Source organism: Protopterus annectens, chromosome 3.part1, assembly GCF_019279795.1.
Source record: "Protopterus annectens isolate FY-2018-M chromosome 3.part1, PAN1.0, whole genome shotgun sequence".
NCBI lineage: Eukaryota > Metazoa > Chordata > Ceratodontiformes > Protopteridae > Protopterus > Protopterus annectens.
This window is the reverse complement of record NC_056732.1, coordinates 991,029,228-991,047,580: the sequence shown is the minus strand read 5'-3', so window position 1 is coordinate 991,047,580 and position 18,353 is coordinate 991,029,228. Positions and strand designations below refer to the sequence as shown.

At 38.8% G+C, this 18,353-nt stretch overlaps 1 protein-coding gene across 2 annotated transcripts in view; it reads left to right on the top strand.

Moving 5' to 3' along the window:
* Positions 1 to 3,634: 3,634 nt before the first annotated feature.
* Positions 3,635 to 18,353, top strand: part of SULF1 (sulfatase 1) — a 492,521-nt gene continuing 477,802 nt past the window's right edge. The window contains exon 1 of one of the 2 annotated variants that reach the window (XM_044067158.1): positions 3,635 to 4,030. The gene's annotated coding sequence lies outside the window, so the exon portion shown is untranslated. The remainder of the gene's footprint in view (positions 4,031 to 18,353) is intronic. The other variant, XM_044067159.1, reaches the window with a different exon arrangement.

Sequence of the window (18,353 nt, the reverse complement as noted above, 5' to 3'; positions counted from 1 at the left end):
GCTGCTTGCCAGCACTGACTTGCCACAGATGCTGAAGTCATGCCAAGCCTCAGTGCCAGATGTAGTGTAAAGTGCCATGTGACTGAATTGGCGTGGAATGGAAGTGTGTCATTTTTACCCAGCACATATTTTATGCAAAAATCTCTCTCTCGGGGATTGGGATTTCATCTGGTGCAAATCCATTTTATATCCTGAAATGACTCTAAAAGTTGTTAATTCCATTTCACCAAGTTTGAGCAATGTCTACACTTTTGAAGTTGACCCAGATATTCTCTGACAAATCAACATTGGAATGTCTCAGTCACTTTTAATTAAATAATTATTTTTACTCCAATATTGGCAACCTTTGTGAGTGTACCATCATCCAAGTAAAAAAAAAAAAAAAAAAGTACCCGAAACCTAGATTTCTCCTTTTCAGCTTCCTTGCTGTCAAGCTACCCTTTAAGGTCTACTAGTGTAGCAATTATTACTGAAACTGTATCATACATTTTTTTTTTAATTTACATTACCATACTCTTCAGACATTTTTATTCAATTTATTAAATTTTATCTGTGAAACAAATGCTCTGCAATTTATAAGGCTTTTATTCCACCAAAAGAAAACTCCCCTCTTTTCAACTATGCTTGAACTATTTACAGTATTCAGCTTAACTAATAGACTCGAAATTAGAAACACACATCAACAGCCCACCACAAGTCACAACAGAATAAAGGCCTTCTAAAACTCAAAAGGGGACTTTCTACTAAAAAGAAAACATAGCAAGGTCAACTAAATTGTTTTAATATACGAAAGTTACCACAGAAAGCCCTCATTTTTTCATTGCAGATGGTTAAGTGACCAATGTATTAGAAGCTGTGAGAACAAAATATGGTACCTTCATGTACCTTGCTTAACTAATATCACAAATAGGCATCTCTCCATGAGGAATAACTGACCATGTGAATAGCTAGCCTGATGATAATCTGATGATTTTCAGTGCCACTCCAACTGTTATGAACAATAACAGAGGTGCTCTCAAAACAGACAAGAGAAAACTCCTACTCTAGCAAATCATTTGTTCTAATAGCCAATATCTGTACTTCTACCAAGCTGAAGAGCATTAAACTAATGTCACTGATGTTTTGCCTTGTGCAGATACCAACGTGTATAGAATGGTTTACTTTACTATTTGTTAACCGGGAAGGGGACTCAGTCATTTGATCATTTTTAGCCAGGACACAAGTTCATATGAGAAAGTGCACAAAAACAATAGTACCTCTCAACAGTCCAGTGATTAGCAGAATGTCCAGATTTTGCACTGTCCCTCAGAATTTGTGTTTTTCTGGCAAATCACGGAGGACTGAAAAAACTTAATAAATGACATGCATTTGTGTTTCAGACTTCATATCCTTCCCAAATTGCATGCTAACAACAATCCTACTATTCTAACAACTTTATAAGAGCAATATTTAAAATCTGTCCCTATTTTGGGGCATTTGATTTTCCATTATTTTAGGCTTTGTCCAGATTTCTTGCACTTTAAGGTTGAGAGGTAGGAGTACAACTCAATACAAGAATCCAATGCACAACAGAAACAGTACTACAAACACCAAATTAGAATAATAAAAATACAAACACAAAAAAATATGTGCAAGCCTAAAGAATGTGCTTAGCATACACGGATTTTTATCAAATTTCCATTTTAAAGAAGCAAGGCGATGGCTTCCCAGAAAGATTTCTGACTTTTTATTGAAATTTATACTTTATGAACTTTGGAAGCTGGATGGTACAGAAATGACTTGCGTTTAAATGAAAGTTGTCTAGCCGAAGAGAATTCTAGCAAATACGTGTTTAAAAGGTATAGATGTAAAAGTATACAGGTACTAACACAAAAGACAGATGCTAGGAAGCGGAGCCTCAAACAGGACTACTGCCCTTGCTCATCACAATACCGCACGAGCAAGGGTGTAGCTAGGCATACCCAAGTGTACTCAAACTCAAAGGAGTATATATTTTCTGAGCATCTCTTGAAAACTTCAACACTCAAAAAGCAAAGAATGTGTAGAAATGCAAACAAATATTTACAGTATACGAAGGATGTTTGTTTGAAAGCAATACGCCTCTGAAATAGCTTTATATTCGTGCAAAATGTAACAGCTGAAATAACGTGCCTGCTTATTGTATGCCTGGGGGTAGCATGTTGTAGGGTTGCCACCTCTTCAAATGGCCAAAGTGGGACATTTTCGGTACACACATCAGATTTTACAGGCCGACACATACCCACGGTCAGTGCAAAGGATAGAACTTAACTTTTTTACCTAAATAAAAGCTTATTCTTGTAGCATTTTAGTTGCTTATTCTGTTTCTTATAACATTTGGGTATTTTAAGATACAGAATAACTGTTTTATGCAACTATTACATAAAATATAGGAAATCATTTTGTCCTAAAATAGCACGACATTGGCCATTTTTAATATTTTTTGGTCAGGACACAACTGCCCAAAGAGGGACTGTCCCTCGCAAAGTGGGCCAGGTGGTAACCCTAGGTTGAGTACGTTTTAAAATGACAGGTGGCGACAACAACATTAAGCTAGAATACAAAATGTATACTTTCGGCTTCATCCCTGTTCACGAGTAGTTTTAGGACACGTTTTTATTCGCATTACCATGAAATATGGAAAGCTACCCGCAGCCAAACCAACTTTGTAGTAAAAGGGGTACGAATTATTTTGGAACATCACAAACTAGTTAAAAACGCACGGTATGCGAAGCAAATGGGGGAGGGCACTTCAGCGATTACGCGCGTTTCCTTCACGAGCAATACCATGTGTCTGTTATAAACATTATATATATATATATATATATATATATATATATATATATATATATATATATATATATATATATATTTGTACGCCAGCAGATACACTTTGTGTTGTCATCTTTAGTAGGATAGCCAGTTGTTAAAAGCTAAAGTCAAACCTGCAAGTATTTTACAGAAAAAAAGCGCAATGGGAACACTCTGGCGTTTATTATTCCTTCACGACCAGCACTCACATAACTTCTACATATTCCCCTGCCATCACGTTCAACCGCAACTGCATTTAATCAACTGGTAAATTACCCGCCACTCGAAAAGAGAAGTAGCACAAAGTCTCAGGGCCGTTTGTAACAAGAAAGCTCGTGATATTATAATGGCTACTTAGCTAAACAAGTGCAAACAAACGTTTTGCGTCCTGACTCCAATTTAAATTAAGGTTTACACACTTATATAACACAAAGCAGACTGAAGATTTCTAAATTATCTCCATGCTTCCGTAGATATGGGAGCAGTATGACGGACTACACCTCTCAGTGAAGGTACTTTAAATATAGATGACTATCCACTCTTTAGTCTCAGATTAACATAAAAGAATAAGGCCTTATCATCACGACCCCACAAAGCTGTCAGATGCGAACTACGATAAACATAACAAGTGATTACTACTATACCCCTATACATCCCACCGCGGAGGTCCCAGGGTCGTCCTGTGGCATTACAAGTAGTGTAACAACTAGCCGTGACTGGGTAACTGCATCAATCTCCACCTTCGTTTTGGTACCACCCCTTTTTTAATAGCTGCCCCCTTTTTGCTGTTAGAAAAACTAATATCTGCTGCAGAGTTTCTCATTTTCAAAGAGTAGATAAGTTGTGCAGCTTTGGGCTTGCTAGTGTTGTGCTTCTGTTTGACTCTCAGCTTGTACTTCTGGGGCAGACTTGGAAAAAGGGGGCGCGCAGCGGCGGCGTGACACAATTGGACGCCGCGGGTGGGCTAGTCCGAGAGACGACGGGGGTGCGCTCTCCAAAGTCGTTTCAACAGATGGTCGGAGGGTCAGTGAGTGTCAGCTCGTCTAAGTGTGGACATTACAGCATGCATTAGGGTAGTGCTTTGTCTGATGGATTGTGTGGTCTTTCCGTGAGCCGCACAGGGAGAAAGTAAAAAAAAAAGACGCCTCCACCTCTCAGATGTGGGAACAGAGCCTGAGGTAGCTGTGCTGAACTTTCTCAGGTACAGAAAAAAGTCGATGTGCACTGTCACTTTTATAGGCGCGGTCATTTCCAACTGGTCAAATATTTGCTGTAGTGTATCAATACTTATATGTCTCTTGTGTGATATTGCAGCTGTGCGGTTGAGCTACAGTTTTTAATTGTGTTTGAATGAACTGCTGTAACTCAGACTGCTGAATAGCATGCTAAAATGCAGAAGGTGATGCCAGAGGATACGTGGAATAGCAAACCTTAGATCACGCCTTGCTTCTTTTAATCATTAAGTGTTGTGAGACTTGGATGAGTGAAATATTAAAGGCTGCTTTTTGCACTTTTTTTGCATACTCCTTAAGGTGTTCAAATGCCAATAAATGTGATATTTTGTGTTGTGTTTGCAAATGGTTGATTTGGTACTAGCAGTTTAACTGCCTTATATACGTTAGTGTAAAATTGTATGTTGCACTTTGTAGTCTGTTTTTATTTATTTGGTTAGGCTGCATCTCCTCTTCAGGCAGCATCAGTTCTATGGTTCCCGAGTTACAAATGTATCCACTCCAAAGTGCTTCAGCTCTATAACCATAATTTACCAGTTTAAGAGTATCGACCTGTAAACCGTTGCTCGCAAAGTTTTGCAGGTTTACAAACGTCAGCGTTTTTGTACCATAAAAACTTCCCAGGCTTGTGTCTGTTAATTGGAGCTCTGAACGTAAAATGGGACCGTCATAGTTCTGGTAGTGGTCTCCCATACATAGTAGTAATGGGGGACCTTCATGTTTGTTGTTTGCATAAACTTATTTCATGGTGATGTGGGGAATGGTTTATTAACACTGGAAATGAACTTGCTAAGTAGCAGCATCTTATAAAGGCAGAGTTCTCATGAAGACAAAAGTTTCCATTTAAGCTCTGGTGTATTTTGTTAGTAAATGGTAAAGATCAACCAAACTCGGTGGTCCAGGTCGTTTGCTCTTCGTAATCACAGTAGTAGGAATCGGCCCCGGTTGCTTTTTTTTCACAGAGATTGTCCTGAACTGTGTATGTTTCTGTAGAGAGAATAGTGTTTTTTATGGCCAGGATTTGCATATCCATACTCGTGGGTATTGTGGCAGGCCATTGTTTTCCATATACTCTGTTGCAAAATCATCGCTGTGAAATGACAACGTGTAAGTATAAAGATTGATCAGAACTAGTGGCACATAGTGTGTGGTGTACCGTTCACAGGTGTTTGAACCATCTACAAGACATTTTGAAGTGTTACCTTGGCATTGGTAAGTCTTATCTTGCCCCCTACTGGAAATATAAGTTTAGTTCTGTTTCAGAATGTCTTTCATTCCAGAGAGAGTTGAATTGCAGTAAGACACAGATTGCACATCCAAGATGAATTTGGGCAGCATGAAATGTGCATTAAGAGATTAGTCGCCAAATTCTTTGCGTGTACTCAGTTAAGCAGACAAACTAGCTACATTCCTCAGCTTCTATGTTAAAATCTCTTCGTTCTCAAACATTTTATAGTGGGGGAATCCCTTCTATGTATTAAAAGGACAGGGTCAAATATTGTTTTAATTATTTGTATTTGTGAAAAGTGCTTGTTTTAACTTGGGAGCCACGCCATCATGACTTCCCCATGATGAAGCTGACTGATATAATTTGAAAACTGATTTATTAGGGTTCTCCTTGTTATAAACTGTAACATTGTTAAGCGTACCAAAGTAAGACAAATGTTCACTTTGAAATGAAAATGGAGTTGAATGTGAATTAGTGACAGCTTAGGTTGAATTCCATGAGGATTCCAGGTATTAACGATCATATCTCCATTGCCCCTATTTTAAGGAGAAAGGCAACTGTATTATAACTTTTTGTTATTAGATTTTGGAATCTGGCTAGTTTTTATGCTTTTTTTATATATTTCTTTTTTATTGCCGTATATGGGATTGACCTTCAGTTAAAAGTGGCTTGCTTTTTGTCACATGGCTATTTTAGACTATTAATGAAATTTGTCAATATGTAGAAATGGTTCTGATGAAGTGTAATGTATTAGGATGAAAGCGCTTGAATTTTTTTTTTTTTTTTTTTTATCTTGCTCATTGGAGTTTTGTATTTTGGAATTTCTACCTTGTCTTAGGAATGCTTTGTTGGACTGCCACTGAGCTTTGCTTTTTTGAGTAAAATCACTATGTGGGCTTTTAATTTTATCACTTTGAAATGTGTAAAGTGTGTATTTTCTGTAGTACTGGTAACAATTTTAGTTAGTGTGAGAAATTTCACCCACTTTTTTCTACCAAGTTTCCACACAATCTTTTAATCTCCAGCATTCTTTCATTTGATATTTCCAGATGACCATACTAAGCTTTTAGGAGTAATAGTGGACAATAATCTCAAATTTGATCTGTATATCAATATAACTATAAAAAAAAAAACATTAATAAGAAGCTTGGCTCATTATATAGAAGCAAACCTTTTCTAACTCCGATCTGTATATCAATATAACTATAAAAAAAAACATTAATAAGAAGCTTGGCTCATTATATAGAAGCAAACCTTTTCTAACTCCGTTAGCTAGGACTGCAATCGCCCTCTCACACCTATTCTCTGCCCTTCTATATGTATCCCTTATACTCTCCAATTTGAGCAAAACTGAACTTAGCAAGCTCTCACTGTTACAACCATATTGCCAGGTTTGCCATAGGCTCAACATGTAGGACACATCCCTATCAAAACCTCAGTCTTCTCTGGTGGCTAGAACTGCCTGGACTACTTCTGCTCAATCAGCTTATAGTAGCACACAAAATTCTGTACTGCCCTGAAAATACTCCGGCACTCAAAGCCATACAGTAATTCAAGGCAGCTACGATCATCCAATAACTGTTGGTCCATACCCACAAAGCCATTAACTCAGCCGGCGACTCCCTGTTTGCCAACGTTGTTGGTAAAACTTGGAATTCACTTCCATCTAACCTTACCTTACCCTCAAACCTTCTTTAAGTCTCTTCAAAAAAGGCATCAAACAGTATTTTAAAGAGCACTGGCTTTGTCCCTGTACTAATACCGATGAATCACTACTTATTCAATGCCTTATTTAAATTTAATATTGTACGCATCTCTTGCTCATAATAGCTTGCTGCAACCTGTTGCTTTTGTATACTATTACACACTGTATATATTGTGAGTCCCTACTAGAGGGATTTGTAAATGTTTGACATATCTGTTGTTGTGTTCTATCTGGAGCTTTTCTACTCGGGCCTCCACTGAAAATGGACATGTATCCAGTTGGACTATCCCAGTCAACAAATGTAAAAAAAAATATGTCTCTAAAAAACTTTCACAGCAGTAGTTTTGGTGTCCTTCTATGTGGTTCTGAAGTGACAAACTTTCATAGCAGTGTACTGTCTGCATAATGTACTCTGCTTTGCATTGCAGTGTTTGATGGCCTTTAGCGTCCACCTGCCTCATGTGACAAGAGTTGCAGACAGAATGTCTTTGTGGATTTAAAACTTAACAGACACTACATTTGGCACCTGTTTGCCTTTCGGGCAGTAGAGACCATCTGGAGCTTCAGTTGTTTTCAGTGACAAAGCAATATTTTGAAGTTTTTCCCCCTTACCAGAGTAAGGGGTTAGGGGGTTATGGCTGAAGCCGAGTATATATGAATAAATTGCTCCTATTTGCCTACCTATGAAATTTGCTTCCCTGTTTCTAGCAGCACATGAATATATCCACTCTTGTTAGGTTAAGTGAGAGGACTGCCTGCAGCTGGTAGAGATTCATTTTAGTGTAGATGTTCTTTATACAAGAACTATTGACTCAAAAGTCCCTGAAAATATGGAACTGAGAAGCTGTTTAGACTTGAGTGGAATTTGGTTAAAATTTAAGATGCAAACAACGTTTCTTTATTTTGCCATTGCCAAATGCTATTTTATAGTTTTGGCTTTTGTTTAAAGCAGTGTCTCTGTAGAATGAGACCACTTACCAATGGTTCAGAACGAGTTGTTACAGGTCATCCATAACTTGAAGACCTGGCTTACGCTCATGATTTTTGAATGGAGAGCTAGACTGGTCAGTTGATTCTATCATTGAATCCTTTAGTCTACAACTAAGTACGTAATATTTTATAGAGCACTAATATGTAACCCCTGAAATACAATAATTTTTATTGTTGGAGGTTCCTGCCTCACTATTTTAATGCTTGATCTCTAGCTTTAATGTTCTACTTTCCATTACATCAAAACTGTGTCTTTTATATTTCTTCAATATTTATATGTGCATGTAAATATGTATATAATGCTCACAATCTCGCATTTCCTCATCATCTCCATACATTACTGTCTTTCCTGTTGTCTCATTTTTAAGTGCATGCATTGCTAAAAAAATGTAGCTGTATAGTTTCGGACCTGATGTACAGACTTCTGTAAAATTTCTGTCTTGCTGCTTTGGGTTGGAGGTTGACAATGGTTAGTGTGTTTCTCACAGACAAAAGGTGCAAGATTTGAATCTTACCTTGGAGGAATTAGTTAAGCTTAAAATGGCCTACAAGGGCAACTAGCTTAGTACTTGTCTACATACCTCTCAACTGTCCAGATATTTGCCTTATATTTTTAGTCTGTTCCTCAAAATTTCGTTTTTCTGGCCAATCTTTGACAAATCATTGAGGACTGAAATCAGAAAATATTGACCGATTTGAGTTTCAGACATTATACCCTTCAGAGAAATTCATGTTAATGCAAAACCGGTTTATTATATCAACTTTCTACGCTTTTAAGAGGAATATTTAATAATTGTCCCAAATTGTGGTTCTTTGTCCCCCTCCCCCCATTATTTATGGCTTTGTCCAGCGGTTAAGTATGCTTACCTATGAGCCCAGTAGAGAAATTCAATTAATATATAGTGTCCTACAGTATCTCTGTGTAGAGAGTTCTATTTCTCCCTGATTGATGAAAAAGGTCCTGGTCTAGCAAAAGTCCTGTTGTCTTCAGTTAATGATTAAAAAATGCATTTCTGGGAAAATAGTGGTTTTAATCTAGTATTTGACATTTATTTTAAATTGGCATATTCTTGAAAAATATGAGCATGGGGAAGTGATGTTCTCCCTGAGTTCGCGTGGGTTTCCTCCGGGTACTCCGGTTTCCTCCCACATTCCAAAGACATGCATCTGGAGCATTTCTCCCTGGGCCTCCACTGAAAACAGGCTCTGTGGAACCTAGTCGGACATTCCTGGTCAACAAATGTTAAATAAAAAAAAAAATAAATAAATAAAAATATTCTAATGAAGAAATGCCCTTTGACCTTGGGTTTGTCCCGAACAGTGGTAGCTGTCTTACTTGAGGTGTCCTGTGAAGGACCTGCTGAAGTAGGTGAGGTACCAGAGTGCCAACTCTGTACATAGATTATACTTGCACACTTGCAGGTGGGTATACTGTATTGTAACAGTTTTAGCCTAGTAAAAAAAAAAAAATTGATGTCTTGACTGCCGGTCTGGTTTTCTTCATTTAGTTGCATCAATGGCCTGTTTAAAGGCATTGGCCCCTCTGTGTGCATGGCTACTCAAGACAGCAGAGTTTGAGAAGAGGTAAATGTAGTTAGCCAAAAATGGTGCAGAAGGTGAGGTAGTCCTTGTGCTGGCAAGTATATAGAACTGATTATATGAGGAACTTGAATGACTAAAGAGCCATTTATTTGTAAAATTCAGTGCCCCTATTTTATTTATTGTATTGACATTTGTTGAATGGGAAAGTCCAGTGGGTTTAAACTTATTTTCAGTGGAGGCCCGGGGAGAAAAGCTCCAAGAAATAAAAACTCGTACATCTATGATGTTATCCAAATGAAAACAAGTTACAAAATAAAGTACAAAACTCCACAATGGAATGCATTGCATCTGTAATTTTATGCAAGAAATAAAAATAACAAATACAGAAAAATTGAAAGTACATTTGCAGACACACGAGAGGGTCACGTTGTGCAGAACAGAATTCAACTGTAGTGAAGTACTATAGGAAAAAATAGCAAAACTGTAGCAAAAGGGCTGTTACCTGAAAGTAGGAGTAGTTAGTTAGTAGTTGGACTAAAAAAGTAGTAAGTAGGATGACACAGTTGCATATTCAGGATGGTTTAGACAAGAAGTTGCAAGGGCAGTTAGATTTTTTGAGAGAGCTTTAAATCTGAACTTAAAACCCACTATGTAGAGAGTCCAGTTGAGTGCAGGGCAGAGCATTCCATAGTTTAGTGATGGGGATAAAAGCTTTGTCCAGCTTGTATGTTGGGTTTGGTTAGATGTGGAAAGTGTTTAGCAGAAAGTAGATTCCAGATTGGGGAGTACGTTTGAATTAAGGTTTGCAGAGTGGGGCAATTTTTTGGGTTGTAAATTTATGCATGAGAGCTAGTTGGGTGAAATTTAGATATTGGGGAAATTCAAGCCAACTGAATTCATTTGTGGCCAGGCAGTGGTGTGTGCGATTAAGCTTTTTAGAAGCAATTTTTTTCAGTTTTATAGTAGCATGATTGCGGTTTGCTCATAAGTGAAGTGTGAAGGTTAGTGAAAATTTGGCAACCATAAAGGAGGGAAGGAAGTAGCATAGTATTTGCAAGTTTTATCCTAGTGGTCCAACTACAGTTCGTCTATAAAGTTCACTAAGCTTGAAGTGGGTCGTCTTTTTATAGTACAGAGAATATGTTGTTCATGGGAGGGTTTGTTGTTTATTGTAAAACCTAGTAGTTTAGCAGTCTTTACTATTTCAATTTGAGTGTTATTACGAGAAAGTATCCTATAGTCCAAAATAGGTTCTTTGGTTGTAAAGAGAAGGAGTTTGGATTTTTTGGGGGGGTTCAAAAGTAGCTGTGCATTGTTTAACCATGTTTCAATAGATGTAAAGGCATTTTGAGTTATGCTTTGGAGTTCTGTTAAGTTATTGCAAGAGGAGATGATGGTAGAATCGTCTGTGTATTGGACAAGTGTACTATGTTGGGAAGCTGTATGAAGGTTATTGATAAAGATGTTAAAAAGGAGGGGCTCAAGTATAGACCCCTGGGGGACTCCAGTGTTGGGTAGGTATCCAGATTGCATATTAAGCCACTTACCTGATTGTTCCCTACTGTTTAGACAGCTGGAGAACCATGTCAGAGTATCTGAAGAGCAACCAATAGATTGAAGCTGTTGTAGAAGCATAGACTGTGAGACCATATCAAATGCCTTGGATAGGTCCAATAAGATAATGGAGGTTGATGGGCTGGAGTCGAGCTTTATTTATGGTGTTGGTAAAGGAAAGTAAATGCAGTGGTGGTACTATGTCCATGGCGAAAGCCATGTTGTGTGGGGGAGAAGAGGTTATCATCACAGAGATGCTTTAGTAATTGTGTATGTATTTTTCTAAGATTTATGATGGGGTGAAAGTATTGGGATGTGCAGATAGTCAGTTCATTTGGACTGCTGTCTTTATGCAAAAGAGTAATTATGGACTTTAAAAGTAGTGAGGTGTTTGAGTTCAGGTTGTCATACTGTCATAGCAAGGATTTTCAGCTTTACATAAATTTGATGGTTGGGGTGTATTTTTCAGTAAAACAAAATGCAAACCAGTGTAATTTTTATATTAAAAGCTGTATATAGTATGAAGGTTAAATCCAATTCCATTGGTTGGTCACTTGTACATGCTTCAGAACATGACCATTACACTTTACAGAAGCTTTAACATGTCAGTAACAGTTTGATGCAATCAGGGACATAGCCTTAGGCCAATTGAAACTGTTTGGCCCAGTAAGATCCCCAGTCCCTCTAGGGGCCCCGCCATACCGCAAACAGTCTGGTGTTTGCCAGAAATTGCCTAAATGTAATAGTTGCTCCTTAGTCACAATTTCATAGTCATTTCCACTTGTCAGTCTCCCATAATTAGCTGTGCTCATGGTCTCACAGCACCATGAATGTTAAAACAGGCTGATAATCACTACAGCCACAACTGCAACTAATTGAAAGGTGGGCCAAGAGGAGAGCAAATACAAGAGCCATGACCACAAGAAGGTTGTAAAGCCTTTCAGATGAGGTCCCATATATGGGCTATTTAAGGTCACATCACACAAATGGCACATTTTAGTGCTTTGTGGAATCCCACAGGTTTACTTGGATACATTTTTTGCAGGGTTAGTGGTTCTTAATTTGGATGTTCTACTTTTAACTGTTAGATTTTTTCATTTAAGCAGGTTTACACTGGTGGAGAAAGAAACGGAGGTATTCAGAACCCCCTTTCTAAGTAGTCAGTGTAGTGCAGACTTCCTTAGCTGTCCAAGAAAGTAAGATATGCTAATTCCAGCACTGTAGTGAACTGCTAGAAAGGCCGTTCTTTGTGATAAGAGGCTCCTACCCTAAAGGGAGAGTGAGACATTTTGAAAAGTTCTGTCTGGATTACTCTGGCCCAATAGTACTTGTGTTGTGCACTTGTTAATTGTGGAGTCCTAGGGCTTCTGTCTTTTTTTTATAGCCCAGAGGAGTAAATTTCAGATGAGAGGCACTTTTTGGTTGTGTTTGCATGATTTCTCCTTCACCAGCAGACAGTGATATCCTGTTAGTGTCAATGATTCAGAGGTGTGCTCAGTAATTTACAGAGGCTGCAGTCTGGCAAGTGCATGTTGAAAAAGACGTTTTGACTTCTGAGCTTGCTATGCCAGCCATATACTGGGATGGCTGTAACTTAGTAATGTGGTCATGGTTAAAATGCTAGTTTTGCACTGGACTTGCTATGCCAGCCATATACTGGGATGGCTGTAACTTAGTAATGTGGTCATGGTTAAATGCTAGTTTTGCACTGGACTTGCTATGTCAGCCATATACTGGGATGGCTGTAACTTAGTAATGTGGTCATGGTTAAATGCTAGTTTTGCACTGGACTTGCTATGTCAGCCATATACTGGGATGGCTGTAACTTAGTAATGTGGTCATGGTTAAATGCTAGTTTTGCACTGGACTTGCTATGTCAGCCATATACTGGGATGGCTGTAACTTAGTAATGTGGTCATGGTTAAATGCTAGTTTTGCACTGGACTTGCTATGCCAGCCATATACTGGGATGGCTGTAACTTAGTAATGTGGTCATGGTTAAATGCTAGTTTTGCACTGGACTTGCTATGTCAGCCATATACTGGGATGGCTGTAACTTAGTAATGTGGTCATGGTTAAATGCTAGTTTTGCACTGGACTTGCTATGTCAGCCATGTACTGGGATGGCTGTAACTTAGTAATGTGGTCATGGTTAAATGCTAGTTTTGCACTGGACCAGGGTGTTTACTCTAGGGCTGCTGATTTGAATTCTTTCTTTTTTGTCTTAATGTATTCAGAGGCTGTAGATGCTAGTTCACTAACTTGATCTCATTGTGCAAGTGTGACTCTGTTAGACTTAGTCTTTCAGGGTAATGTTTAAACCTTCGTCTTCTGGATACAGCTTGCAGATTAGGGAACAGCCCATGCTGGAGCCACAGGCAATTTTGCTTCCATGGGGAAAACCACTGTGCCCCTTGTGGGATGGATTACAAAGTGTTCTCCCTTTGCAAGGTACTGCTTTGAGTGAGGGGGTAGCAAGAAACCTTTTTTACAGCAAATGAGCAGAATGTGAGATGTGGTCAAACCTGAGAACCCGGGAGGTGTACAGCTATCTGCCACCTAGGTTTTGGTGATTTGTTCACTTCTATAGCAGTTTGGGAATGTGGTTGTATCAAGTCACAGTGCACCCACCTGATGAAATACCATGTAGATGGCACCTCAGAGGCCCGTCAAACAGGTCCCTTATAGCATGCTTGAGAGAAGAACTATTCAAGATGCTGGATCTGGGAGTATTTCCAGGACTCCAGTATTTTATTTCTGTTTGAACATAATATAAACCAATAAATATATCTTTTTAGTACAGAGTAATGGCATATATTCCTGACGCATAATCTGAAATGGTCTTAAGTCCAGAAAACCTGCATTGAAGAAGGGTTGTAGCAGTAGGTTGGGAGGGGTCAAAATTGTTTAAACTGGGCCATGCAATTGTTAGGACTGGCCCTGATCATAATCTTCTTTTAAGCAGATTCTTAAAATACTTTGATAGAAAAGTACATTAGAGCCTGAAGTGGAGCAGCAGCTAAATGCATTAAATGGCTGACTTGTGTTTGATACATACAGAAAAATGCTATCAAAAGAAAATTGACTGTGGAGGCAGTCCTAAATGTGGCAGTAGTTGGTGAAGCAACTATACAGAATGCTGTGGAGTTAGATGCTTTCAGTAAGCTGACTGGGAAAGGTACATGGATATGTATTTATTGTTTTAACTTTTTGTAATGCAAATGAATATTGCTTTAGTTTGAAAGACTGTTAAAGGTATACAATGAAGGCATGCTGGGTATGCAGCAGGACACATGGTAAAAGACTGAAAGGGCTAAACCTGATGACAGAGCCTACATGTAAGATACTGGGTTGCCTTGAATAGAATAGAGATGGTGAAAGAGGAGTAGAGGCAAGGGAAGGTAAATATTTAAGCAAAACAAGAGAAGTATGTATGTGTTTGCAGTATACAAATATTGAATAAGCACATCTTTTTTTTTTCTACTGGGATGTCTCCCTGATTCCTGTGAACCAATTTCAGGCTTAGCCTTGATAGGCACATCTCTTTTTCTACTGGGATGTCTCACTGATTCATGTGAAAATGTCAGGCTTAGCCTGGGAGTGTATAGAGATAGTTATAATAGTATATGAAAGAAACGCTATACTACATGAAGCATAATATGTGCTTTCTTACTGCTATTTGCAATCCTCCCTATACAACTTTCCATGTTCATTGTGGGATCCTGGTTAGGCTACTTGGCCATTTTCTTCCTGATCCTCATGGCGTTTGCTATTATTTGTATAAGTCTCTCCACATAATCAGGTAAATGGAGATTGTGTGGACTGGATATTATGTTTGGCTGTCTTCTCTTTCACAAATCATCCTGTGAGCTAATACTGAAAGAGGTCCTTCAGAGTGAGATCTAAGGATACCTTGTATGATGGGCATAGATTTTCCCTGTACAATTTGTAGAAGACCATATAGGGATATGGCTTTGAATCTATCCTCTTAGGACATGTTTACAACTGTATTCATTTTGTGGGGAGCTTCTGTAGATGTTCCAGTTTTTGTACGCACCTAGTCAGGAACATACTGAATGAGGAGCTGTAACCAGTGATGGGGCTGATAAGGGCCAGATACAATGGAACAATGGCTTTCTTGGACCTGGATGCCATATAATTGTGTTTTAATTTGAATAACATTGAATGATTTCCTTACTACTTTTAACACATGTTTGTCGAAAGCCATGTTGCTGTCTACAAAATCCCAAACTACTGGGTCTACTTAGGGCTGTTTTGTCATTGAGGTAGTTTCCTCTGATAGATGAGCTTCCAAAGGGTACTTGTATGCATTTCTTTGCATATAGTTTTAAACTGATTCTGGCACTGGTTTTGTATGTTGGCCCTTCCTGGGGGAAATTGGTGTCTTTGGGAGATTCTACGACTGCTCCTAGTTTGCAATAACCAGCAAATTTCTTCATCCTGAGACCCTTAATATTGTCCTAGGCTTCTGAGAAGTAGATGCCAAAAAGGAGTGGACGCAACACAATCCTGAGGAACTCTGCTAGTGACCAGTCTTTGTAGAGGTGGACTCTCCTGTCCTAACTTCTTGAGTCTTATCTAAGAACCAGCTGGCTCTCCAGTGTGTAACATGGGGGTTTGTGCCTAATTCCATGAGTTTGTTGACAATACCTGAATGGGGTATTGTGTCAAATGCCTTTGCCAGATCAAGTTGGGAAGTAGGTCCTATTTTGTCCTTGCCAATTACCTTGTTGACCTTCTTGAAGTTCAGAAGGTAAGTAGGTGTGATCTTCCCTCTGAAGCCAAACTGGGTTGGATGAAGTGTTTGTTTCCTATGTAATCATTTCCATAATTCTTTCCATGGCTTTGTATATGAGATTTATGTATCTGTGGCTCCTAGGATCCATAGATGGCCTTCCCTTGTGCAGAGGGATAACCTTTGCAGTTCTCCATTCAATAGGCATGAAGCCTGACTAGAGGCTATAGTTGAAAAGTGTCTACAGTGGTCCTGATAAGTCATGTTTTGTACTAGTGATCTGTGATACTGTTGGGGCCCATCAATGAAATACTTTAAGGATCTGCTAGTTTGATTGCATTTCTTGAGGGGTAGCTGGGGGTGGAGAATTGAAACTGAATTTCAGCCAGTGCATTGCTATATCTTCTGGGTCAGTGTAAGTGGCTCCATTTAAAATTGGTTCTGTATGTTGTTGCATGATGCCTTTGAGGTTACAGCTAAAGCTAAAAGCCTTTTGATAGACTTGATTTGCCCTAGTTTGTTTAGATTGATAAGAGAGTTATCCTATTGGGTAATGCATTTCATAAAATTTGTCATGATGTTGTACAATCTATTTATGTTAAGATTCCACCCGTGTGCATTTTATTACTTTAGTCTGAACTAATTCCTGGTGGGCACAGTTGCCTCAATGTGTTGTACAAAGTTTCTATGAAGAATTCCAAGTAGGAAGCTCTGTTTGCAGGATTTAGTGGCGTTTACAATTTTGCCAGGTTATCACTTTATGACGTTTGCTTTTGAATAGTTTCTGCCATGGTGTTAGCTGGGGTCATTGGCTTTATTTTTATTCCCAAGGGGACAGCTGTATGGTCTGACTTCTCAGTGAGGATGTTGCACCCTGGGGGGGGGGCAGCATTCTTCCAAGTTTGTCACAGCCAAGTTCATTATGTTTGTACCTCTGAACACATGGACTATGATCCAGGGTATTTGTTTACAATGTCAAGGAATCTCTGGGCTTGGATGTTATGAATCCCAGTTTATAGTGGGATCGATAGTTGCCCCTGAGTATGGTATCTGGTTGAATGGTGAGAGTCTCCAATACATCAGTGTGAGTTATGGGTTTCCTAGGTCAAATAGGAAGAACTGTAGCTTGCAAGAATATGGTATGTGACTTTACCTATAGTAATTCAGACATGGAGAGGCTTGTGTGTCATGTTTGACTAGTCTTGAGGTGAGCTTGTTTTTGGTGTAGATTGAGACATCACCTTTATTGCCTGCTTGTTATCATCAAAGTCTGTGTGTGGACTAAGATATAACATGCATGCACACTTGATGATGGTGGTAGTGGCTACATCACTTTTGCAGATCATTGCAGAACAGCAGAATATATTATCAGTAGTGGAAGACTCTCTAAAAACCTTTTTATGTTGCCGAGTTAGTACTGCTTCTAAAGACAGAATTGAAAGTTTGTAATATCTGAATAGTGAGATGTGTAATTAGCAGTAAATGAATTAGGGTGGATATAATGGCATTTAATATAGACACACATGCTGCAGATAAACTTGTTTGCCTGTGAACTGTCTTTGACCACAGCAGGGTCTTTGTCAGCAAGACACTTGCAGCTGCTGAAACAGAGATGTTAAACAGCTTTAGCTGTTGAAACAAAGGCATGACAGCAATGTTCAGTTGCTAGAGCTGGCCCGGTGCCACAGCAGACTAGCACTGCTGCTTTATATACAGAAGTTCATGCTCAGTGTTACTGTTTCTTCTGTGGGCCAGGCATCCATGTGGCCTGGGGCAGTCAGGAAGCTGCCCTTATTCTTTTTTAGACATGCATGCGTTCAACAGTTGTGAAGCTTAGCAATGGCCTTTACAGAGCGATTGGCCTTTCTACTGCTAGAAGAACGCATTCTGTACACTTTTTTTTTTTTTTCTTCAAGGGGACAGAGAAGAGCATTGTTGTGTTTTTTTTTTTTTTTTTTTTTTTTTTTTTTTGGGGGGGGGGGTAATAAATTTTCTGAAAGCTAAGCTGCCCTGAAGTGTTACTCAGTTTGAATTTTTCTTGCACATTATACAAACTACATTGTTACATGTCCCTCAGAATGGTGTCCCTGAACCTATGATACCCTAAAAGTGTTTGCTTCACTGCCTGTCTTGAAGACTTGATGTTGGTCTGTTTGACATTTAGTAGTGCTGATTGGACAGCTTTGTGTTTGATGGGGCAGTTTCTGTGAGACTGGCATTGGATGGAATGGTTTTCTGCAGGTACACATGCATCGTACTATATTTTGAAAATAGTAGGGAAAAGTCACTGTGAAGTAATAATTTGCATTACAAAATATTGGCTAATGTAATGAACTAAGAAGCTAGAGAACTGGGGTGTAAATCCTGTTTGCACTAAGGTTTAAAACCACTTGTCTCTAGTAATTCATCAGACCAAGAAGTCAGAGGTGATCACAAAAAAAGCCCTGGATACTGTCTTTGAAAGACATATTTTTGTTTGAAGTGAACCACTCCTCCATGTTCAGGGTTCCTCACCCG